General features: G+C 39.6%; 1 pseudogene; it reads left to right on the forward strand.

Moving 5' to 3' along the window:
- LOC107787757 (MLO-like protein 2) overlaps positions 1 to 17,293 on the forward strand; it is a 33,180-nt pseudogene extending 15,887 nt beyond the window's left edge.
- Positions 17,294 to 27,335: the final 10,042 nt, after the last annotated feature.

The raw sequence follows: 27,335 nt of genomic DNA on the forward strand, positions 1-27,335 counted from the left end.
CATTCAGATGGCTCCCTATGAGGCATTATATGGTAGGCGGTGTCGGTCGCGAGTTGGGTGGTTCTAGCTGGGAGAGGCTCGATTGTTGGGCACAGACTTAGTACAGGATGCCTTGGATAAGGTCAAGATTATTCAGGATCGACTTCGTACAGCTCAGTCCAGGTAGAAGAGTTATGTCGACCGTATAGTTTGTAATGTTGCATTCATGGTCGAAGAGAGAGTGTTACTTCGGGTATCACCCATGAAGAGTGTAATGAGGTTCGGAAAGAAGGGCAAGTTGAGCCCTAGGTATATTAGACCTTTTGATATTCTGGAAAGAGTGGGAGAGGTGGCTTACATGCTTGCGTTGCCACCTAGTTTATTAGTTTTTCATCCGATATTCCATGTGTCCATGCTTCGAAAGTATCACGGCGATCCGTCCCATGTGTTAGATTTCAGTTCTAACCAATTGGACAAGGATTTGACTTACGAGGAGGAGCCGGTGGAAATTCTATCCCAGCAAGTTTGCCAGTTGAGATCAAAGAGTTACCCTTCAGTTCGAGTGTAGTGGAGAGTTCAACCTATAGAGGCAGCTACTTGGGAGTCCGAGTCCGATATGCGGAGTAGATATCCCCACCTTTTCACCAGCCCAGGTACTTTTTTATGTCCGTTCGAGGACGAACAGTTGTTTTAGTGGTGGAGATTGTGATAACCCAAAAGGTCATCTTATATTTTAGAACCTGAATTTGTGCTCTTAAGCCTTAAAAATCTCATTTTACCCTCATCGATTTGCGTGCACAGTCCGGGCAGGTTTCCGGAAAGCTTTTATGTTGAAAACTTATGAAAATAAGAAGTTTTACCTAAAAAGTTGATTTTAATTGACTTCGGTCAATATTTTTGGTCAACGGGACCGGAACCGTGTTTCGACGGTCCCGGAGGGTCCGTATCAAATTATGGGAGCTGGGCATATGCCCGCAATCGAATTCGGAGGTCCCTAACTCAAAATATGAATTTTTGATGAAAATTAATTATTTTTAAGAAGTGATTGATGTTTGGCATTGTCAGTATCGGGTCGTATTCTGGTTCCGGATCCTGGTATAGGTTCATTATGATATTTAAGACTTGTCTCTGAAATTTGGTGAGAAACAGAGTTGATTTGACATGATTCGAACGTCCAGTTGAGAAAATAGAAATTTTAAAGGGCTCGGGTGAGTTTCGGATAGGCCACGGGATGTTTTGGACTTTGGAAATTTGGTTTTTCTGCAGAGTCTATGTTCTGGCATGTCCTTCTTCGCGTTCGCGAAGTTACTCTCGCGAACGCGAAGAGTAAACTCGGCAGCTGAAGTTTTATTCTTCGCGAACGCGAAGGCCTGGTCGCGAACGCGAAGTGATGGGGCACTTACCCTTCGCGAACGCGAAGCATTTGGGGACCTGGGGAGGAGTTGTTCGTTCCTTCATCGCGAACGCGAGCCATACTTCGCAAACGCGAAGGCTAGGGGGGAGTAATCATCGCGAACGCGAGTTTGGTCTCGCGAATGCGAAGGCTTGGCAGCCAGTACCCTTCGCGAACGCGACAGTGCTCTCGCGATTGTGATGAACACTGTCGCCCAGCACTTAACAAAATCCAATAACGGAATTTTAGCCAAAAAATTATTTTTCTCAAAAGCCAAACGGTGAGAGGCGATTTTTCAAAAGTCATTTCTTCCCCAAATTGTTGGTAAGTGATTCTAAACCATTTTCTTTCAATTACCCATTACATTTCTTGAATTTTCAACCTAAAATCTAGAGTTTTCATGGTAGGATTAGGGGTTAGGGTAGAAACTAGGGATTTCGTAAATTTGGAGATTTAGACCTCAATTTGAGGTCGGATTCCAAGACTATTTACATATTCGGGCTCAGGAGTGAATGGGTAAAAGGATTTTGGTCCGAACCTCGGGTTTTGATTAAGTAGGCCCAGGGTCGATTTTTCGAGTTTTTGGACAAAAATTTGGGAAATTTAATTTATGAAAAATTAATTCCTTTAGCAATATTTGATATTATTGAGTCATTTTTAATAGATACGAGTGGTTTGGAGGTGAATTCCAAAGGAGTGAATTGTTTGCTTGTTGAAGAAATCCTTATACGGATTAAAGCAGTCTCCAAGACAATGGTATAAAAGGTTTGATTCCTTTATGTTGGGTCATGGTTATTCGAGGAGCATGTATGCTAGTTGTGTTTACTTCCGGAAGTTAAATGATGGTTCATTTATGTACCTATTATTATATGTTCATGACATGTTCATTGCTGCTAAGGATTTAAAAGAAATTAACAATTTGAAAAGTCAGCTGAAAAGTGAATTCGAGATGAAAGATTTGGGAGCAACTAAGAAAATTCTTGGCATGGAGATCAAAAGAGATCGAAAAGTCAACAGGCTATTTCTGACCCAGAAGAAGTACTTGGAGAAAGTCTTGGAGAAGTTTGGCATGAAAGATGCTAAACCAGTTAGTACCCCTCTTGCTGCTCATTTTAAGTTATCAGCTGCTCAGTCCCCGCAATCAGAGGAAGAAGAGAGGTACATGGCACAAGTTAGTTATTCCAGTGCAGTCGGCAGTATTATGTATGCAATGATTTATACACGTCCAGACATTTCACAAGCGGTGAGCGTGGTAAGCCGGTATATGGCTTGCCCTGGTAAAGCACATTGGCATGCTGTAAAATGGATTCTCAAATACTTGCGAGGTACTTCAAATACATATTTGGAGTTTGGGAGAAATACTAACACTTTGGTTGGTTTTGTAGACTCAGATTATGCAGGTGATCCTAACAAAAGAAGATCACTGACAGGCTATGTATTTTGCATCGGTGGTTGCGCTATTAGTTGGAAAGCTACATTACAATATGTAGTAGCTTTATCTACTACCGAAGCAGAATATATGGCAGTGACCGAGGCGATCAAAGAAGCTTTATGGTTGAAGGGTCTATTTGCGGAACTCAGTTTACACCAAAGTGGTATTACCATTTTCTATGATAGTCAAAGTGCCATTCACTTGACTAAAGATCAAATGTATCATGAGAGGACGAAGCACATTGATATAAAGTATCATTTCATCCGAGAAACCATTGCTGAAAGAAAAGATTATGTTCAGAAGATCAACACTAGAGACAATCCTGCTGACATGTTCACAAAACCTCTTCCAGTGTCCAAGTTCAAGCTTTGCCTGAACTTGATTGGCATTTATGAAGAATGATTTTTCCCATTGGGGTTTTTGCGGAGAATGTGGAGCAAATTTACTATATATAAGCCGAAATTAGGCCAAGGTGGAGATTTGTAATATGGCCAATTTTTTATGACATATGCCATGACATAATATCCATTATAACAAATTTGTGGTTCATGATATTTTCCATGACATAATATACATTATAACAAATTTATGGATTATGACATTTGCCATGATATAATATCTATTATTAGGCCAAGGATTTCTTGCTATAAATAGAGGAGTTTCTCCTCATTTGAAAACACACCAATTCAAGAGCTTTTCACTTTTGTCTTTCTTTCCCCTCCTTTATTTCATTATAGAGTATTTTGTAAGAGAGTGAGTGTTGGGAAACACTTGTGTGAACCCTTTCTTTGGAGTGATCTTGTGAGGTTATTCTCTTGGGGTATTTGGGATTAATTAGAGTATTTACTCTAATTTTGTACTCTTGTTGGTATAGTAAAATTGCTCTTCTCCGCTTGTGGAAGTAGGTCACCTTGACCGAACCACGTTAAATTTGTGTTTTGTTTATATTCTTTAATTGCCGTTATTATTAACTTCCATTGTCTTTGTTATTGTCATTATACCGTTGTTTGGCTAAATTCTGTACTACCTGGATTTTCGATCCTAACAAAAACATATGTGGCCTTTTATTTGTTGCAGATCCTGAGAGATATAGATTTGCAAGGGAAACATCATTTGGACGTAGACATTTGCATTTCTGGAGCAACTCGCCAATTCTTCTCTGGATAGTATGATCTAGCTGCAATCTTTTTCTATTCCTTTTATATATTTTCTTCAATAAAAGCTAGTATTTTTTTTTAAAATAAAAATATTTGTTTTGATTAATGGGATCATGGCTTGTTCTAGGTTTGTTTCTTCAGACAGTTCTATGCATCAGTTGAAAAAGTAGATTATCTTACCCTCAGACATGGCTTTGTTATGGTAAGTTTGGTGCAACTTAAAAATATCAGTTATGGAAAATTCAGTTTTGAGCTATGTTGTTCGTACTCTCCAAAAGTGATCACGTACCCGTGTCGGATCCTCCAAAAATGCACTAAATTTGGAGGATCTGACACGCACCCAACAACATTTTTAAAGAGTCCGAGTAACATAAGTTTTGAGCTACTTATAAAAGTTTTAGCCCCCATCATAATTTGATCTGATGACTTGGATAATTATGGCAGGCACATTTAGCACCTCAGCGAGAAAAGAATTTCGATTTTCAGTTGTATATCAATAGAGCACTTGAAGAAGATTTCGCAGATGTCGTGGGGATAAGGTTAGTTAGTTAATCATATATTCTCATAACTATTACGATTCTTCTCTTACTACACCTTATTTTCTTCAAATAATAAAATAATGTACTCGTATATATTATTCACTTTCTGACAAATACCAATGGTAAGCTTGTTTCCTTTAATTAGAGACTTTTCTTTGGCATGGTTATTGTAACTAGTGGTGGCAAATGAGTAGTTAAGGTTAGATTTAGGCAGCTTAAATACAAGTGAGACAAAAACGATTCTTACTCAAATCTAGCTAGTTACCAAAAGGTGTAGCCCTTACTTTTAATGAAATCAGTGAAAACCACCTAAGATCGGAATTTAAATATCAGTAGAAACAAAACATTACTGGATCTAGCCCCGGACAATATGATTTTGACCCATTCTTGTAGATGTAGACACAGAAAACTGGATCAATTTTGGCAGCACTATAATGGTCCCTTTAACAATTGTTGCATAAAATTGGATCAATCATCAAACAATTGAAAATGACCAAACTCTTAAAAATTCTCAAGAATGACCCCACTTTGAGCTGCTCATTCTTTCTTGCAATACCCTATTTTTATATTTTATTTCATGCATCTCCCTTGTCCATGCTTAATTTTCGACTAATAAAAAAGACTTCTAGTTCCTCAAGTTGGTATTCATACTATTGGCTACCAATCATTCCCCTAATTGTAAGTCATTCCATCCTCTCCCCCCCCCCCCCCCTTTTTTTTAATTTAATTATCTAATTCTAAAAATTGATTAGGGTTTTATGTGGGACGTACAACTTACTTGTCTAAAGTAATAGTGGAATATATTTGCAGATAATACTACTGGTGGGCACAAAATTGCAAGTGATCATAACAAAAATGGGACTAAGAATTCAAGAAAGAGGAGATATTGTGAAGGGGACACCATTAGTTGAACCAGGGGATGATCTTTTTTGGTTCAATCGCCCTGCTCTTTTACTCTTCTTGATTCACTTTGTTCTCTTTCAGGTAACTATGAATTAATAATACTTGAGTAATTTCACATTCTATTGCTTAGAATAGTTATAATAATAATATGTGGCATGACTAAGATGAAAATTGTTCTGACAATATTACTACTTCAATATGACTATTGATACTTTGATAATTCAAATATTTTTGTCGGTTTTTTTTTGGTTTTGCAGAGTGCATAACAACTTGCTTTCTTTGCTTGGAGCTGGGTAAGTATTTCTACATGTTTCATTTTCTTTCGCTTTCCTTCCTTTAAGGGTAGGATGAGGTGTGGTCGAGGATGGAATTGGGACAACGAATGGTAACGTACGCAACAATGTAAACTTTAACTTAATCTGCCAACAGAGTCAACAACATTAAATAAGAACTTCCTTTTTGATGATTTTCAATTCAGTGGATCTACATATTTAACAAAAGATGAATATGATACATTCTAGACAAATTTAAAGTTTAGTGCACTGACTCATTCCTCATGCGGCATGGATCTCCCGCAAGATAAAAATTCATAATGGGTCCATGTTAGGACTAAATTACAAGTTTTAGTATATTATTTTAAGACCTCCAACCAATCCCCCCCCCCCCCCCAAAAGATATATAAAAAAAAAAAAAAAAAAAGAAAGAAAGAAAGAGGAAACAATAATTTCTTTCTTGTTTCACTGTTTCTTGGATATTAAAACTGACACATGTATATAGACTGCTCTACCGTGAAAGGTTTTTAATCCTAACCATTATTCGTACTTTTGCAGTGGAAATTTAATTTACCATCTTACTTCCACAAGAATGCGACAGACATAGCCATATCACTCTCCATGGGGGTGAGCTTCTTACTAGTAACAAGAGTTGGGGAAAAATTCATTATATAATTCTAATGGTATAACTTTCTACTTTTACCTAACAAAACAAAGACTAAATCCTCATTCATCCCTTTTAATATTCCCCCTTATTGCATGTGGCCATAAATTAAGGAGCATATTATTGATGCATTTTGATCTTATTAGGGCTCTCATTCAAGTGCTCTATAGTGTTTGTCCCAAGTGAAGTTTATTTTGAAGATTGACAAAGGAACTCAGGCATGAATCATGTCCATCCCTGTATACACAGACACGGGCAGATTCAAGCATAAGAGATGCACGTGAAGGAGATAAGCTTAACTTGTTATATCTGATATCTCCTGATCGAAAAGGTTGTATAATTGATAAGAAGAAGGACTCCTTACTCAAAGAGAACACTATCCAAGATAAGGGAGGATTTAGAAGTTGAGGATAACTAGAACTCATCCACCAAGGAAGAGTAGCATTAGAACTCTAGTTATTTCTTATTCTACTAACTCTATATATTGCAGGATGTTTTCATTCTACAGGTACGCACGAACGTTGAAGTCAAACATGAGTTGAGAGCAAAATAGCAAAGCATTTTGCAAACAATTCTTGTGTGAATCAAGGGTGCGAACCTGAAGCTACATGAACTAGATAGAAGAACCAGTTCCAAGCGTTTGTCTTTTATTCTAGTTCAATTGTAGTAGGTGTTTTCAAGTTGTACCTTTCAGCTTTATCTAGAAGCAATTATATTAGGTACTCTGAGTATTTAAGTTAGAGTTAACTTGAAGTTGTCGCAACAGTTAGAGGCTGGTTGCCACAACGGGATTAGAGTTAATCCTTAGGTTTACAAAGAGTTTTGTAAATGTTGTTTTGGCTTATTGATTTAGTGAAGTGTTGAAGAAAATCCTACTGAGTAGTAGGTCGTGATTTTTTCACCTTTTGAGCCTGGTGTTTTTCACGTAAAAATACTTGTGTTCTTCACTTTCCGCATTTACTATTTCTGCAACAGTAGTATAAGGAACACTTAGAAGAACTAGGTCTTTCTAGAAGAACTAGGTCTTTCTAGAAGAACTAGGTCTTTCTATAATCAGAGCGGATTCTCCTTAAAGAGGCTAACACCTTAGGAGAAGATCAAGATGAGTGAACCACCTGGAAACTGGGAAGGGCAATCCACTGTAAGGCCACCACTCTTCAATGGCCAGTACTACTCTTGGTGGAAAAACAGAAAGAGAGATCACATTATAGGAGAGGACTATGAGTTATGGGACATTGTCACCTATGGTCCACTAGCTACCTTGAAGATAAATGCTGAAGGAGTAGAGGTGCCAAAGACAAGAGTGGATTGCACTGCTGAGGACTTGAAGAAATGGGAGAAGAATGCTAAAGCCAAGAAATGACTTGTTTGTGGACTTGGTCCAGATGAGTACAGTAGAATCCAAAGCTGTACCACTGCTAAGAAAATTTGGGATACTCTACAAGTGGCTCATTAAGGAATACCTCAGGTGAAGAGATCCAGAGGAACTCTACTGTATTCTCAGTATGAGAACTTTACTATGAAGGAAGAAGAAACCATCCAAGATATGTACACAAGGTTTACTACTTTGACAAATAAGTTAAAGTTTCTTGGAAGGATTATTCCTAAAGAAGACAGAGTCGAAAAGATATTAACAAGGGTTTTTCCTATCACTTGGGAAAGCAAAATCACTGCCATTCAGGAATCAAAGAGCATTGCCACTATCCCATTGGATTAATTAATTGGAAATCTTACTGCTTATAAACTTATGAGACAGACCATGAAAATGGATGTACCTAAGAAGGAAAGGAGGTTGGCACTCAGAATCACTGAAGGTTCTGATCTAGAAGATGTTGAAATGGCTATGATCACCAAGGACTTCAAGAAGTACCTGAGGAGAGGAAAGGGTTCTTCAAGAAGTGGAAGCTATAGCAAGTCAAAATCTTCCGAGAAGCAAACCAATGATGGCTGCTACAAGTGTGGAAAGATTGATCACCACATCAAGAACTATCATTTATGGGAAATTGAATGGAAGAAGGAAAGAACTGGATGAAGGAATAGGAAGAAGGAACAGGTTCAACCCAAGAAAAGAAAAGGATCAACCAAGGCTATGGTCGTTGCTTGGGGAGAAAGCTCAGATGATAATGACGGAGATGAACAAGCACTTATGGCCATTGGAGAATTTGATGAAGAAACTGAGGTTAGTGTAATTCATCTCAAAGACAAGATTAAATTGCTGTCTAAAGAACGGTTATCTGAGTTACTTCTAGAACTAATTGATGAATCTAAGGATATAAACAATGAAAAGGAATAGTTGTCTAAAGAATGTGTGATTTTGAAGGCTAAGTGCAAAAACCTGGAACTTAGGGTTAATGAGACTGTAAGTGAAAATACTGTATTAAAGAACTAGGTTCATGCACTTGACTCAACTATTCTAGAACTTAGATCTGAAAATCTAAAACTGATATTAGGAACAGGTAAAAAGACAGTTGATCATACACAAATCACTCTAGAAGAAAATGTAGGAAAAATAAAAGATGAGTTGTATAAAAGGGATGAGAAGGTAAGAATCCTAAATGAGGATCTAAGCAAGGTCAAGCATGAGCTAGACAAAACTTGTAAATGGATCAGGTCCTCCGATGCACTTTTATGGCTACAGGAACACCATAGTAGCAACAGAAGAGGACTTGTCTTTAGGAATCTGGCACCTAAATGGGATCCCAAAAGCAAGTACCTTACACTTCCTAAGAACAAGATTTGTACACGCTGTGGTAAAACAGGTCACAATAAAAGTGAATGCACTGCAAAAGAAAAGGCAAGTCAAAAGAACAAAGAATTTGTTCAAGGGAAGAATAAGGTACCAAGTTGGGATAAAAAGAATTTGATTCACCCTTTTGCTTATAGAAAAGGGCCCAAACTAGTTTGGGTTTCTTAGACTAACCCCTGATTTCCTTTTGCAGGTCCAAGTGAAGGGGAGCAGTCAAATATGGTACATGGATAGTGGCTGCTCAAAGCACATGACAGGAAATAAGAACCAGTTCCTTTCACTTGAGGACCTTAAGGGAGGTAATGTCTCCTTTGGAAATGGGAATAAAGGTGAGATCATTGGGGTTGGAAAGGTAGGTAAGACTTATTCTCACTCTATTGAGAATGTCTACTTGATAGATGGACTAAAGTACAGTCTAATAAGTGTATCACAATTGTGTGATAGAGGTAACATGGTAGCGTTCACCTCTACAAAACGCTTTGTGATTAACCTTCGTACCACTGACAAGATTGTTTTGCAGGGAAAAAGAGTGAACAACATATATGTTGTAGATTTGTCCACCCTTTTAGAATATAAACTCACTTGCTTAAGTGTGTTGGATAACGATCCCCTCCTTTGGCACACGAGACTTGTACATGCCAATCTAAGTCAACTTAATAAACTAGTCTCCAAGAACTTAGTGATAGGACCGCCTAACATTAATTCAAGAAAGATAAAGTTTATGAAGCTTGTACAAGGAAGAAGCATGTAAGATGCTCTTTTAAAAGCAAGAAAGTGGTAAGCACCACCAGGACGATGGAACTAGTCCATATGGATCTTTGTGCACCAATGAGAACATTCAACAGAGGTGGTAAGAGATATGTGATAGTGCTTGTTGATGATTACTCTAAGTTTACTTGGACATTGTTTTTAACATCTAAAGATGAAGCATTTGACATGTTCATTTCTTTTGTTAGAAAAACTTAGAAACAACTAGGTAATCAACTTGCATCAATTAGGTATGATCATAGTATTGAATTTGAGAATTCTAAATTTGCTGAATTTTGTGATGAGCATAGCATAGATCATAATTTTTCTGTTCCTAGAACTCAACAACAAAATGTAGTAGTTGAAATAAAGAATAGGACACTTGAAGATATGGCTAGGATTATGCCTCTTTCTAGTAAACTGCCCCATAGTTTCTGGGCAGAAGCTGTGAACACTGCATGTTACATCATAAATAGGTACATGACTAGACCTCTTGTAGAGAAGACTCCCTATGAGTTACTTAAAGGGAGAAAGACAAACATATCTCATCTTAGGGCATTTGGATCCAAATATTTTGGGCACAATAATAGTAAAGAATACCTAGGCAAGTTTGATCCCAGAAGTGATGAGGGAGTATTCTTGGGATATTCTTCACATAGTAAAGCTTATATGATTTATAACAAAAGAACTATGTGTGTAGAAGAAAGTGTACATGTGGGTTTTTGATGAAACTAACATTCTTTCTGAGAGACAGGAACATGATGATGAAACAATTGGGCTGGTGAGAAACTCAAATGAAACCACAACCCAAACTGAAGCTGCACCAGAAGTAGGAACAGGTGATGGAACAAGTCCTTCCACCCAGGGCAACTTGACAAGGGGAACTGAACAAAGGGGAAGTGATCCTCAAACCTCAAGGGAACCTATTCATGAACCTATTTCTCAGCAACAATATATTGAAGGAACATCTAAGGGAAATCAATTGGTTGTGAAACCTTACAAGTATCAAAGTTCTCATCCCATTGAGAACATAATTACTGATCCAACTTCTGGAATTAAAATCAGATCTTCATTGAAGAATCTTTGTGCTTTTGACGCTTTTCTATCTCTTATGGAACCTAAAAATGTTGCTGAAGCTTTGCAGGATGCAGACTGGGTGAATGCAATGCAAGATGAACTCAACCAATTTGAGATAAGTTAAGTTTGGCATCTGGTACAAAGACCCAAGGACAGATCAATAATTGGCACAAAATTGGTATTCAGAAACAAACTTGATGAAGATGGAATAGTTACAAGGAACAAAGCAAGATTGGTTGTTCAAGGATATAGTAAAGAGGAGGGCATAGACTATGATGAGACTTTTGCTCCAGTTGCAAGATTGGAGGCAATTAGACTCCTCATAGCCTTTGCTGCTTATATGGAATTCACTCTCCATAAGATGGATGTCAAAAGTGCCTTCCTCAATGGTTATCTAAAAGAAGAAGTGTTTGTCAAGCAACCTTCGGGCTTTGAAAGCAAGAAATGTCTTGATCATGTGTACAAGCTTGACAAGGCATTTTATGGGCTCAAGCGGGCTCCAATAGCATGGTATGAAAGATTATCAAAATTCTTGCTTGAGCATGGCTACAAGAGAGGTAAAATTGAGAATACTTTATTCTTTAAAGAAAAAGGTAAAGATCTCTTGGTAATTCAGATATATGTTGATGATATAATCTTTGGAGAAACTACCGATAAGTTAAGTAAGGAATTTGCTAAACTAATGGGGAGTGAAACTGAAATGAGTATGATGGGTGAGCTTAATTTCTTTTTAGGCTTACAAATTAAATAAAATTCAAATGGAACTATGATCCATTAGCAAAAGTATGTGAAAGAGTTACTTAAAAGGCCTAAAATGGAAGATTCCAAAGAAATTGACACTCCTATTGCAATAGCCACAAATTGGATGTAGATGAACCTGGTTCATCTGTTGATCAGAAGTTGTATATAGGAATGATTGGCTCTTTGTTGTATCTCACTGCTAGCAGACCTGACATTGTTTTTAGTGTAGGCCTTTGTGCTAGATTTCAGGCAAATCCAAATGAGTCTCACTTGACTGCTGTCAAGAGGATCTTGAGATGCCTAAAACGCACCACTGACCTTTGTCTATGATATCCAAAAAGTAGTAATTTCAATCTAGTGGGATATGCTGATACTGATTATGCAGGTTTTTTTGTGGATAGAAAGAGCACTTCAGGTATGGCACACTTTCTTGGCTCATGTCTTGTATCTTGGGCCACCAAAAAGCAAAATTTTATGGCCTTATCTACTACTGAAGTTGAGTATGTTGCTGCTGCCTCATGTTGTGCTCAATTGTTGTGGATCAAACAAAAATTAATAAATTTTGGAATTGATGTAGGTTGTATCCCCATATTTTATAATAACACTAGTGTAATTAGTATGACCAAGAACCCGGTTCATCATAAGAGAACTAAGCACATAGATGTTAGGTATCCTTTTTTGAGGGTCAATTATGAGAAGGGTTTGATCACTGTGGAATTTTGTGCTATTGACAAGCAAATAGATGACATCTTCACAAAAGCTCTAAGTAGAGATCACTTTGAAAGGAATAGGTTAGAATTAGGGATGATTAATATCACCTAAACGGAAGCAGTTCTAACTCAAAACTTGATTAGAAAATTATGAATTTTTGTATATAATTAGATTAGATTTTTCTTAGTTTCATACTTTCATCAATATATTCTTGTGTCATGTGCTAAAATGACTCATTAAATCTCTAATGATATTATCTCTATTTTCTTGGAAAAATTCAGATTTACACAAGAGCTTTCTTAGTGAAGAACCTGGTTCATAAAGAATACTCGTTACGTATTCTCCACTCTGCATATTTTGATATAATTATATTTGGATTATGATCAAGAGGAGAGTCCCATTTAATCCTAACCTCCTTAAGCTTATCCATTACGAAATGAATCAGTTTCATTCAAAGGAGTCCAAAAATGCAATAAATGCCTAGATTCTAGGGAAAGTCACAAATGTCAACTCAATTAAATTCTGAACTTCTGAAAAGGTAGTTGTTACCCAATTAAATTCCACCTCTTTAAATTGATTTGGCCTTTATTGTTTCTTCAATTCTCAATTTTCAAGCCGTCAAGAATTTCTCTCTTCTCTCATCTTCCAAACACACACAAATTCATTTTCTCAAATTCCTAAACACAAAAAATGGCAAACCCTCTGAGAATCTCTCATCACCACCCAAGGAAATCACACCCACATTTAAGAAAGGGAGGGTCAAGATGCTGGCTCACAAGGTTGTTGCTGGAAAAGAACAACTAAAGAAAATTAATAAGCAGTTAAGGGCAAGTCAAAGAGTTGAACACCAAAAATCTGAAGACTCGTTCAAATCTGCATTTGAGGGGGAAGAAACTGTTTCATATGAAACAGAGCAGGTAAAATCTGGTCCTAAAGTTACATCTGAAGTTACCTCTGAAGCTACAGAAAATCTGGAAACTAGATTTGTTCTGGTAGGAAAAATGGCTAGGGTAGAGACTGCTGAGTCTGAGAAAATGGGTGGTAAAAATAAAAGGAGAAAAAAAAATGAGAGTGGGGGAGCTCAAGGTGATGTAAGGGGAATAGGACAAGGAGTGACTGAATCTTTACCCACCCATGTTGGTCAGACTGAAGAAATTAGAGTTATGGAAGGAGGGACTGAGGAATTGAATGAAAAAGCAGAGAGTGAAAGAAAAAGGGGAAGTAGGTCTAGAGAAGCTGCTGAGGGGTTAATTAGATTGGGGAAGACGGCTCAAGAACCTGTTCAATCTGAGCAGGAACCCCTCGAAGAATTACTGCAAAAGGTGACTGACAATTACAATCCCAAAGAGAAACGGGGTTCAGGAGTCAAAGTTCCCTGTACTGCTAGGGCAAACAAGAAGAGAAAAGCTGCATCTTCTATTCCTGTAGAGATTCCTCCTACAAGAGGAAGAGCTACAAAGAATCAGAAGATGCAGAGTGAGGCTGAACTGGAAAAGGCCTTAGAAGAAAGTAAGAGAAAAGCTGATGCTAAAGGAAAAAAAAAGTGGTTGAGCCTGTTGAGGCTGTTGAAATTGACCAGATGGACCTCGTTCTTCAGGATGAAGATGAGACAGAAGAGGTGGAGGTTATGACTACAAAGGCTAAGAAATTCAAGACTTCCACAAAGAAGTATGTTTCAAAAAAAAAGTCTGTTGAGCCAAATACTTTGACTAAAAGAACCAGGCCTGCATTGAAATCAAGAAAAGTGAAAATCGTGGAGGGAGAAGAATGGAGTGGAGAGGAAGATTCTGATGCTGAGAAGGACAAGATGGTTAAGTTTGGGAAGAGAACCATCCAGAAAGTCAAACTCCTTAGGGACTTGGAGGAGGAAGGTATATTACTGCTGCTGGAGAAGTTACAATTGCAAGGTTCGAAGGACATGGTCCTTCAGATGGATGGAAGGCTAGCCAGGCCTGAGATTGTAGAGTTCATGGAAAATTGTGAGATCAAAGATGGTAGGGTCACTAGTGTGATAAATAGGGTGATAGTGACTTTTGATGATAAAGAATTGGGAGAGATCTTAGGTGTACCTGCTGAAGGGTACAATGATTATAAGAAGCTCAAATGGCCAAGTCTAGAGAATCTCCCTACTGCCCTTGCCATTACTAGGAAGTTTGGTGAAAATGAAGAAGAGCTTGAGCCCAAGGCTATTTACAAAAGTGAGATGAAAATACCCCACAAAGTACTGTTCGAATTTGTTAACAAATGTGTGTTGTCAAGGTAGGAAAGGAGGTACATTTCCACATTCATACCCCTGGTCCTTATGGAATATTTGGACAGTGGGAGGCAAATAAATTGGCCTAGATTCATCATCCAACTTCTTGATAGGTTCCGAATGGCACCAAAACTCATGTCATACCATATGGCTTTATTCTCACGGTTGTACTTGCACACTTTAAGGTACCCATCAAAAAATAGGAGGTTGGTACAAGCAAGGATCATTAAAGGAAAAATATTCTAACTGCTTGTGACTATGAAGTCCAAACCACTCCTAAAGAACCTGATTTATCCAAAAAGGTACCAGTGAATAGCAAAGTGCGAGCCTTTGGTGCAAGAAAGTGGGGCTAAGGATGCTGAGATTGATAGGCTGAAGAAGAGGTTAGCAGAGGTGGAGACTGAGAAAGATGCTCTCAGAGCTGAGCTTGTAAAGGAAAAAGAGAAGAATGATGGCATTCTTCATGATATCTTGAAACTACTCCAAGCCAAAAAACCAAGAACCTGGTCCTTCCCAAGCCTAGTGTAGATCAACCAGTGACCCAGTTTGGGATTTTTTTGCTCCTTTTGCTCATGATATAGTGTTTTTATTTCTTTTTATGCTTTATGGTAGGATCTTATCAATCAATGAAATTCACTACTTTTGATCTAATTATTTGTTGATATTTCTTAGATGGCTAATATCCTTAGATTGATCGATGATATTTGACTCCATGATTGCATTTGAAGTAGCCTTAGTGGCCATGAGTAATTTCTATTAAAATCTGGTTATCTAACATTATTATGCAACTTTTCAATGATGCCAAAAGGGGGAATTAGGTTGTGCTTTAACTTTGGACTGTGATGTTTATAACCTAATGAACCTGATCCTTGATGATAAGTGACTTTAAAAAGGTAAAATGTTCTAATATTGTATAGATGTTGAGCTGAGTCGAAACAGGGCCTACGCTTATGAAAAACACAGAGTTTGTCATTATCAAAAAGGGAGAATTTGTTGGCCCAAGTAAAGTTTGTTTTGAAGATTGACAAAGGAACTCAGGCATGAACAAGGTCCATCCCCTGTGTACACAGACACGAGCAGATTCGAGCATGAGGGATGCACGTGAAGGAGATAAGCTTAACTTGTTATATCTGATATTTCATGATCAAAAAGGTTGCATAGTTTATAAGGAGAATGATTCCTTACTCAAATAGAACACTATCCAAGATAAGGGAGGAGTTAGAAGTTGAGGATAACTAGAACTCTTCCAGTACCAAGGAAGAGTAGTATTAGAACTCTAGTTATTTCTTATTCTACTAACTCTATATATTGCATGATATTCTCATTCTACAGGCACACACAAACGCTGAAGTTAAACGTGAGTTGAGAGAAAAATAGCAAGGCATTTTGCAAACAATTCTTGTGTGAATCAAGTATGCGAACCTGAAGCTACATGAACCAGTTCCAAGCGTCTATCTATTATTCTAGTTCAATTGTTGTAGGTGTTTTCAAGTTGTACCTTTCAGCTTTATCTAGAAGTAATTGTATTAGGTACTCTGAGTATTCAAGTTAGAGTTAACTTGAAGTTGTCGCAACAGTTAGAGGTTGGTTGCCACAACGAGATTAGAGTTAATTCTTAGGTTTACAAAGAGTTTTGTAAATGATGTTTTGGCTCATTGATTTAGTGAAGTATTGGGAAAAATCCTACTGAGTAGTAAATCGTGGTTTTTTCACCTTTTGAGCTGGGTGTTTTCCACGTAAAAATACTTGTGTTCTTTACTTTCCGCATTTACTATTTCTGCAATAGTAGTATAAGGAACACTTAGAAGAACCAGATCCTTCTATAATCAGTGCACGCGAAAATTGAACATCACACGAATCACCCTCTCTTGTGTGATATTGAAGTACAAAACATCATGTAGCTATGTGACTCTCCCGCTATATGCCTTGGTTACTCAGGTATCCTCTTCCCTCTCTCCTGGATTAATTTTTCTTATTTTACTTTTTTCGTTCAATATATCTTGAAACGAATTAATATGTAGCATTTCTCATACAATTTCCACTTCTCAATACTGCAACTTTTAATCTCTGTCCCTTTGAACAATGACTCAATCAGGATATAATAATATATGCATATATATATTGACAATGTAAAAATTCATTACATTAAATGTATATATTGACAATGTAAATGTAAAGATTCATTTTAACATGTGGTAGCATGTCAGTTACTAATTTTGTTAGGTTGTTATTATAAGTGATCTAAATGTATAAATATCCTTTACGCTAACCTAAACTCATCCAATTAACTATCAAAGGGTGACTCCTATTTCATAGTTAAATAGGAAAACAATCTTGAATATTGTTCATTAATTATTGGAAATGTTTGCAGATGGGGTCAACAATGAAACCGGTTATCTTTGGTGACAATGTGGCATCGGCTATAAGAACATGGCAGCGGACGGCCGGCCATCAGGAAATGTGAGTCCCCTCACAAGCAGGCCAGCTACACCAGCTGGTTCCTCCCCTCTTCACCTAAAGCAATATGGCTACCAGAAAAATATTATCCTCCCGTTGTAGGAGGATTGAGGCAAATCAAGAATCTACCTCCAGCCAAAGCTTTGATCATGACTCATGGCAGTGAACCTGACATTGAGCTCTGCTTGAGTGATTTTTCACTTGTCAACAAAACCAATTAAACTAGTTATTGGCTTCCATGTTCTTATAAGCTTTAGCAGAAGTTGCATGTTCCAAGCTAATGTACATTTATTCCTGTGTATAGACTAATTACTAAATAATGACATGATCTACATTATTTCTTGTTATTATTACTAAATAATGACATGATCTACATTATTTCTTGTTATTATTATTTTACAGTAATGGAAAACTTTTTAGGTTTGTATTATTTTAAGTTAACTAGAGTTATGAAGAGCGGATTATTGTTAAACACCAAATTTGGTTAATCTGTTACAAAAATAAATAAATAAATAAATAAATAATATGGAGCACATAGGATTTAGCTTGAGGCATATCAAGGCTATCTCGCCACACAATGAATAGAATAAGATATTCACCTACACAGTTGTTTACCCGAAAAACGGATAGAGTTGAATTTATACGCGGTTCTAAGGACACGTGGTATAAATTGATACGAACCGGAAAAAATAAGTAAAATGTATCGAATATTGATTGTAAAATGGAATTAAAACCAAATAAAATTGAGTGGGGAATGATATTTATATGAACAAGATGAACCAAAATATAAAGCCCAAAGAAGGATAATCTTTACTATGTGTGTGTAAATCTCAATAACTTCTTAATATGAGAGTGTATCAATGTTTTCTTCTCTGAATGTTCAATGTCCCTTTACAAAAATAATACACATTTTTAATATAGTGAAAGAATTATACTTTGGATATAATAAAAAATACATAGTGGGGATCCCATGATGGATTAGTTCATTAGCTTTTCCTTAATTCCCGTCGAGATTCTCTCCCTGGTGCAGCTATAACGGCTCTTTATCTCTTAGCTCGATCTTGTCCGGTCTCGATATCGGTCGATCTCTAGATCTCGAGCTCGATATTGACTCGAGCTCGGTATTGGTTGGTCTCTGACTCTTGAGTTTGATAATACTACTTCATGTCATAACTCGATATTGACTCGAGCTTGATATTGAATCGAGCTCGGTATCTTGAGCTCGATAACCTGGCTTTATTTCTGATCTCGATGTTACAATGACGACCCTCGGTTCATCACATTCCAATCTCGACAAATTACACGAAGGGCAAACTCGGATTTGACCGTATACAGATAGTACCCTCATTTCTCGGAAAGAATGTGGCGAAAAACGATATGATTTTTCAACGACATGACTAGATGCACACTGACGTCTTTATCGAGCCCGACCATAACGTACGTGATAAATATCCCGTTGGTTCAGTTACCAAGGCATTATATGTGCGTCAGACAATGGTCGGACACTACTGATATTGAACCGTCATCGCCAACTCTATAAATAGCTCCTCTCTTCACCATTTTTTACTTTTAAATTTCCAATCTCCAAATTTACTAAGTTCTTTTTTACATCTTCTGAGTTCTTCATGCGATTTTCACTGCTAACCTCTTCTTAGATCAACAAATCTTATCATCTCCCTCTATTTTTAATCTTCAAATCCAAAATGGAGAAAACGTCAAAAACTGTTCCTAAAAAAGAAAATGCTTCATCATCGCAGTCGGCCGGCGATAAAACACTGGTGGAGCCACGACCTGAGGAGTGCATTCCCGGGGGGTGTGTTCTCACTTCTTATTTTAAGACCGACAAATCCTCGTTGGTCCCCGGTTGATGCGAGCCAGTATCGAGGTATATGTGCTCGATTACTGAGGGATACCTTAAACAGGTAAGGAAAGATTACAACTGGGAGAACAAAGAAGTGGTAATCCCGGCTTCCGAAGAAGATATTACTACCCATGTGAAAGGGGTTTTAAGTGTTTACACTTACCCTTTCACGTTAGGCCTCCTCAACCCCGTTGTCATTGATTTTTGCCGCCAATACCAAATAACTTTAGGCCAAATCCATACTTATTTTTGGCGAATTTTTATTCTGATCCGCTTCTTCGTGAGAAAAGTCGAGGGGATGCTTTTCACCCTCGACCACCTCATCAGGTTTTACAGCCCCCGCCTCTATCGAGGCGGGTTAATAAAACTCCAGCGACGGGCTACCAAAGTATTGTTCTCGAGCATAGACGAGGACAAGGACCGAGGCTAGATGGGCCGGTTCGTTCGAGTGAGGACTTCCAACCTAATCCCGGTCGAGAAGATACCATTTCCCGAGAAATGGAATATGAAGCGTAAGTACAATCCCCAGTTAGTTCCTATTAATTATTTTGCTCATTTGCTTCTTCTCATCGATATCCTTTTCCGTGATGTAGCGATCGCTTAGATGCTCGGTGCAATTCCTAACCTCAAGAGCTCGGTTCGTAACCTAGCTTCGACCTCTACGTATGCCGAGCGCTCATGGCGCGATCTATCAAAGAGCCGATGGGAGGCCAAAACTCATGGTAAGACCCTTTTCTACGTCTTTGACGATTTTGTTTGAAGCATTTCTTACTTAGTATCATTTCATACAGGCCTTGGAAAAGATGATGTCATGAGGTCCTTATCTGGTGAGGGGGAGACTTCGATCCCGGCACCGAAACCAGTGAAGGTCAGAAAGAGAAAAATAACCTCAACCCCCGAGGATCCTGAACCTAAGAAGAGGGCAGCTCGTAAGCTGAGGAAGAACATCATCCTTATGACCGAAGACTCTATTCGGCGTCTAAGAGATGAAGAAGAAGGATAGGAAGAAGACGACTCTGGGATGGTAGCCCGAGTAGGAATGAGCACCGAGGCCCGAAAAGCCATTGAATCGGTGAAGTCTGCAGAGATTCCATCTCGAGATGAAGGGGTCTCGGGAAGAGACTCGGGCGAAGTCCTCGAGTCATCGAGGATTGAAGATGCCTCCCACCATAATGAGCCAACGGTGGGAACGGCTGTAGGGGCTGGTCTCGAGGCCCCTCGAGATGCAAAGAATGCCCCGAGTGATCCATTTGGGGCAATAGAAATTGGAGGCTCCCAAATGCTTCCCTCATTTTCCGAGGAGATGATTCAAGAGGCTCGGGCCTTGAAGACCCTCTCTATCGAAGAAGTCCACGGAAGGGAGGATCCCTTCCGTGATTACTTTATTGGGATCGAAGATGCTACCAGCCTGAGTGACTTGGAGGTCTCGAGGAAGGACTCGGGCGAGGCCTCAAACCTCTTCAACGAAGCGCAACAAGCTCTGAATCGGGTAAGACTTAACTCTCCATGTTGGTATTACCTTTGTGTCCTTTCTACGTAGGCCTCAGCGCTTCATTGGGAAGCATTTTGTCATTCTCGAGCTGAGCTGAGTCGGTATGAGGCCGACCTTCAAGGGCTCACGGAGGAGAGAAATGCCCTTAAACTTCTCTGTGGGAAAAAAGAAGAGGAAATCAAGGACCTCCGAGTTGAGTTGGCCAAGGATCACCAAGATCAGTTCGACCTGATCGAGCAGGTAATGAAAATCTTAAAAGCTCATGGGCTCGATTCGAAAACGGTGGCTAATATTTCAATCTCACAACTGCAGCAGAAGATTGAGGTGATTGAGCAGCTCCGCGAGGAGGTCGATATGATGAAGGCGGAGACCTTGGGTTAGAAAGAAGGTATGGACCGCTTTTCTGCAGAAAAAGAGATTGCTTTATCCATATTGTCATCGGCCGAAAGTCAGCTTTGGGCATGAAAGAGAAGAGCTCGGCTCAGGAAAAGAAAATAGCAGAGCTCGTAGCTCGGTTGGCTTCCGAACTTGCAAAGGACAAATCTGAAGCCGAAAAGGCTAAAGCCGAGGCAGATGCGATCGTGGCCGTCTACCGAGACGATGTTGAAGCCTCTCAAGTACAAGCGAGAGAGGCAGTCGAGACCGCTCAAACTCGAGTATATTAGATTGCTGAACTCGCCAAGTGCCAATCTCGAAGGGAAACCCTCGAAGAGATCCACGCTCGAGGTTTCGATCTTGCCAACGAGATAATAAAGGCTAAAAAGCATGAAATCGAAGCTGCAGCCCTGGCCTCCAATGATGACGACGATGATGATGAGAGCGAAAGCGAGTTCGAGAGTAGGGAGGACCTCGATGGAGAAGAAACGGCCCCCGGAGAAAATCAGGAACCTTAGGATTTTTCATTTTTGATATTTTGTGTAGGGTCCTGATCGGACCATGTAAATATCTTCATATATATAAAGATCTCTTTCTTTTCTGACCTGCCTTTATTTCATTTTGTGCCTTGTGAAAATTTTGTTTCATTCATGCCTTATGAAAATTTTGTTCATAAATTCGAGGCTTTAGGCAATTTGATCGAAGTCGGACTAGTCGAGTGAGTACTTGCTCGAACTCGGAGTAGGGTGACCCTTAGGGTTTAATTGAGTGAGGATGATTTCTCGAACTCAAAAATAAGATGGCCCTTTAAGCTCTCGAATTAGGTCGATACGACCATTGTTTGATCATATAAAATCCGTTGTGCCTTAGCAATGAATAAGGGATTTGCTCGATTAGGATTTTCAAGGTTCGATATTATCCACCCTTTGTCTCGAACTCGAATTAAGAGTTGCCCTTAGGCTTTATGGTTGAGTGAGTATTTGCTCGAACTCAAATTAGTGTAGCCCTTAGGCTTAATGATCGAGTGAATATTTGCTCGAACTTAAAGTAATGTAGCCTCTAGGATTTATGGTCGAGTGAGTGTTTGCTCGAACTCGAAGCAATGTAGCCCTTAGGCTTTATGGTCGAGTGAGTGTTTGCTCGAACTCGAACTGATGTAGCCCTTATGCTTTATGGTCGAGTGAGTATTTGCTCGAACTCGAACTGATGTAGCCCTTAGGCTTTATGGTCGAGTGAGTGTTTGCTCGAACTCAAATTAATGTGGCCCTTAGGCTTTATGGTCGAGTGAGTGTTTGCTTGAACTCGAACTGATGTAGCCCTTACGCTTTATGGTCGAGTGAGTGTTTGCTCGAATTCGAACTGATGTAGCCCTTACACTTTATGGTCGAGTAAATGTTTGCTCCAACTCGAATTAATGTAGCCCTTAGGCTTTATGAGTGAGTGTTTACTCGAACTCGAAGTAATGTAGCCCTTAGGCTTTATGGTCGAGTGAGTGTTTGCTCGAACTCGAACTGATGTAGCCCTTAGGCTTTATGGTCGAGTGAGTGTTTGCTCGAACTCAAACCGATGTAGCTCTTAGGCTTTATGGTCGAGTGAGTGTTTGCTCGAACTCGAATTAATGTGGCCCTTAGGCTTTATGAGTGAGTGTTTACTCGAACTTGAAGTAATGTATCCCTTAGGCTTTATGGTCGAGTGAGTGTTTGCTCGAACTCGAACTGATGTAGCCCTTAGGCTTTATGGTGCTCGATCTCGTTGATTTTTCGGTTGGAAATCCCTAATCACGAAATAGAAGAAACGTTTTCGAGATATAAGATATCGGTAAAGAAGAAACTTCCCTTTATAAGTCATTATGCATGTGTTCATGTTTTGTGCCAGGGCTCAAGAAAACACCACAGACATGGTTCATTTGACCATTTGGCCCTTACAATTTTTCCTATCGAGAACCTGTTGTCATGAAGTAACTTCCTTGCATCGAACTTGAAATATTTGAGGGCAATGCCCCCCAGTATTCGAGGTTGATTGTAAAGAGGCCTCGGATACTGTTGAATTGTTCTAAGTTAGCACGATCAATGGTTGCCTCATTAAAAACTTTGCCGAAAAACCTATTTGGGACAAAAACGGTCTAAGGAAAAAAGAATGCAATGCGTGCTTTCAGGCCTAAAGGCTTCGAGTCGAATAATCCATCCATGTTTCTGGTCGATCACCTGCAAGGGTTAATTTCGAAATACAAATGAACATGGGAGGGTCGTACCTTAGCAGTAGTATCGTTTTAGGTGTGATACGTTCCGATTGCTCGGTAGTTGTTTGCCGTTTATCACGCCGAGCTTGTAGGATCCCTTTCCGACAATTTTGAGAACCTGATATGGTCTTTCCCAGTTCGGACCCAGTTTCCCTTCATTCGGATTTCGGGTGTTGAGGGTAACTTTCCTTAGTTCCAAGTCCCCGATTTTAAAATATCGAAGATTGGTTCTTCGATTGTAGTATCTTTCGATCCGCTTTTTTTGGGCGGCCAATCGGATGAGAGCGGCCTCTCGTCTTTCGCCCAATAATTCTAGGCTCGTGTTCATGGTCTCGTTATTCGAATCCTTTGTTGAATATCGAAACCTGATGCTAGGTTCTCCGACCTCAACCGGGATCAGAGCTTCGGCGCCGTAGACCAACAAAAATGGCGTTGCTCCGGTACTAGATTTCGATGTTGTGCGATATGCCCATAGGACCTCGGGTAGTATTTCTCTCCATTTTCCTTAGGCATTGGTCAATCTCTTCTTAAGATTTTGGATGATGGTTTTGTTGGTCGATTCGTCTTGCCCGTTTCTGCTGGGATGATAGGAGTTGATAGGATCCTTTTGATCTTGTGATCCTCGAGAAATTATTTACTTTGTTGCCGATGAATTATTTTCCATTATCACATACAATCTCGGATGGCATCCTCAATCGACATATGATGTGGTCCCAAATTAAATCTATCACTTCTTTTTCTCTGACTTTCTCGAAAGCCTGTGCTTCAACCCATTTAGAGAAATAATCATTCATAAACAAAATAAACTGAGCTTTACCTGGGGCCGATGGGAGTGGGCCGACGATGTCCATTTTCCATTTCATGAAATTCCATGGAGATAGGACTGAGTGGATTAGCTCCCCGGGTTGATGAATCATGGGCGTATGTCTTTGGCATTTGTCGCATTTTCGAACGAATGAACTCGCATCTTTGCCCATATCGTTCCAATAATACCTTGCTCTGATTGTTTTGCAAACCAGCAGATCGACACCGGAATGGTTTCCACAAGTGCCCTCGTGAATTTCCCGTAGGATATAATCGGTATCTCCTGGTCCCAAGCATATTGCCAATGGTCCATCGAACGTCCTTCTAAACAGTGTACCGGCTTCGGACAGGGTGAACCGTGCTGCCTTTATACGCAAAGCTCTCGATTCCTTTAGATCTGAAGGAAGTTTCCCGTTCTTGAAGTATTCTATATATTTGTTTCTCCAATCCCAGGTCAGACTTATGGAGTTTATCTCGGTGTGACCTTCTTCGATCTCCAATCTTATGAGTTGTATGACAGTCCTCGAGTTGAGTTCATCATCTTCGACCGTTGAGCCTAAGTTTGCAAGGGCATCGGCCTCGCTGTTTTGTTCTCGGGGTACGTGCTGTAAAGTCCATTCCTTAAATCGATGTAGAGTCACTTGTAATTTATCCAAGTACCTCTGCATTCGATCTTCTCGAACTTTGAAAGTCCCGTTAACCTGGTTGACCACGAGGAGGGAATCACACTTAGCATCTACGACTTCCGCTTCCAAACATCTGGTTGGTTTGAGACCTGTAATCATGGCCTCATACTCGGCCTCATTGTTATTCAATTTTGCAGTTCTGATAGACTGTCTAACTATATTACCTCTGGGCGATTTTAGTACGATGCCTAGTCCGGACCCCTTTGCGTTCGAGGCACCGTCCGTAAAGAGGGTCTAGATTTCCGAGGAGGTAACCGATTTTATCAATAGTTCTTTCTCAATCTCGGTACGAGGGCCGGCGTAAAGTCAGCCACGAAATCCGCCAAGATTTGAGATTTGATAGAGGTTGGGAATCGGTACTCAATATCGTACTCGCCGATTTCTATGGCCCATTTAGCCAATCGACCTGAAAGCTCCAGTTTGTGCAAAATACTCCGAAGAGGATAAGTTGTTACAACATGTATCAGATGACACTGGAAATATGGTTTTACTTTCCTAGAGGCGCTTATTAAAGCAAGCGCTAATTTTTCTAACTTTGAATACCTAGTTTCGGCTTCACCTAAGGTCCGACTGACATAATAAATAGGGAATTGCGTACCTCGTTCTTCTCGGACTAGGACTCCGCTTACCTCTATCTCTGAGACAGCTAAGTATAAGTAAAGTTGTTCGTCCACTTTCGGGGTATGAAGAAGCGGCGGGCTCGATAAATACCGCTTCACCTCCTCCAAAGCTTGCTGGCATTCTGGAGTCCATGCAAAGCTACTTTTTTTCTTAAGTAGTGAGAAAAATCGGTGGCTCCTATCTGAGGATCTCGAAATGAATCGTCCTAGGGCGGCTATCCATCCCGTTAGCCTCTGCACGGCCTTTACATTATCTACTATTGTGATATCCTCGATAGCTTCTATTTTATCGGCGTTGATCTCGATTTCTCGATTGGATACCATGAAACCAAGAAACTTTCCCGAGCCAACCCCGAATGCACATTTTTCGAGGTTGAGTTTCATGTTGTACTCTCTTAGTATGTTGGATGTTTCCTGCAAATCCTTTAAATGGTCCTCTACTCGCAGGGACTTAACTAACATGTCATCAATATAAACTTCCATTGATTTCCTATTTGTTTTTTGAATATTCGGTTTACTAGGCGTTGATAAGTTACACTAGCATTTTTTAGACCGAATGGCATTACGTTATAACAGTAAGTACTGTACTTAGTGATGAACGAGGTCTTTTCTTGGTCCTCTGGGTTCATCTGTATCTGACTGTACCCGGAGTAGGCATCGAGAAAACTGAGAGTCTCGTGGCCGGCCGTGGCATCGATCATACGATCGATATTAGGCAAAGGAAAAGAATCCTTAGGGCATGCTTTATTCAGGTCTTTATAATCTATACACATTCTAAGTTTGTTTCCCTTTTTAGGGACTACCATTTACTAGCCATTCGGGGTATTTTACTTGTCAAATGGATCCTATTTTAAGAAGTTTGGTTACCTCATCTTTGATGAAGGCATGTTTGACCTCGGACTGGGGCCTTCTTTTTTGCTTTACCGGATGGAATTTTGGATCCAAGCTTAGTCTATGAGTAATTATTTCTGGTGGGATCCCTGTCATATCAAGATGGGACCAAGCGAAACAGTTCATGTTAGCTATAAGAAATTGAATAAGCTTTTTCCTAAGCTTGGGATTTAACCCCGTGCCCAGGTATACCTTTTGTTCGGGCAGATGTTCGACCAGCATGATTTGCTCCAGTTCTTTGACCGTTGATTGGGTAGCGTCGGAATCATTGGGGACCACGAAGGATCGAGGGACCCCATATTCATCATCTTCACTAGTCTTCTGATTCCATAGTTAGGTCGAGGCTGACGTTTGTGATTGCTATTTGGTATTCAGTTCCCCCTTCGAATCCGATCCTTTGGTCGATGATAGTGAAGATATAGGAATTACTTCATCAACGGCAAACATTTCTTTTGCGGCCGTTTGCTCTCCGTAGACTATTTTGACTCCCTCCAATGTTGGGAATTTCAGAACCCGGTGGAGGGTCGAGGGTACAGCTCTCATATTGTGGATCCACGGTCTTCCAAAAAGAGCGTTATACCTCATGTCGCCTTCGATCACGTGGAACTTCATTTCTTGGATGGTCCCGACCACGTTTATTGGCAAAATTATCTCTCCCTTAGTAGTTTCACATCCATATTGAATCCGTTTAGAACCAGGGTTGCAGGCATGACCTGGTCCTGTAGACCGAGCTGCTCTACGACCTTCGATCTAATAATGTTGGCCGAACTACCTGGATCAATTAACACACGCTTAACTTGAGTTTTATTCATAAGTATAGATATTACCAGTGTATCGTTATGGGGTTGCATGATTCCTTTCGCGTCTTCATCACTAAAGGACAAGGTTCCTCTAGGAGTGTAACCCTGAGGCCGAGATCGCTTCTCTCTTTTGACCGACATCTTAGTGCATTTAAGCACCGGCCCCTGGGGGTTATAGATCTTACCGATGATCATGTGGATGACGTATTGTGGCTCTTCTTGTTCGTTTTGTCTTCTGAAATCCCTGTTTTTGAAATGGGTTTTGGCCCGGTCACTTAAAAATTCTCAAAGGTGCCCTTTATTGAATAACCGGGCTACCTCCTCTCTCAATTGCCTGCAATCTTTCATTCTGTGGCCATGAGTGCCATGATATTCTCACATTTGATTTGGATTCCTCTAGGTTGGATCGGTCTGCAGAGATCGAGGCCATTTAGTATCTTTGATGTGTCCGAAATCCGACACAATGGCGGATACATTGATGTTGAAGTTATATTC

Source organism: Nicotiana tabacum, chromosome 13 (genome assembly GCF_000715075.1).
Source record: "Nicotiana tabacum cultivar K326 chromosome 13, ASM71507v2, whole genome shotgun sequence".
Lineage (NCBI taxonomy): Eukaryota > Viridiplantae > Streptophyta > Magnoliopsida > Solanales > Solanaceae > Nicotiana > Nicotiana tabacum.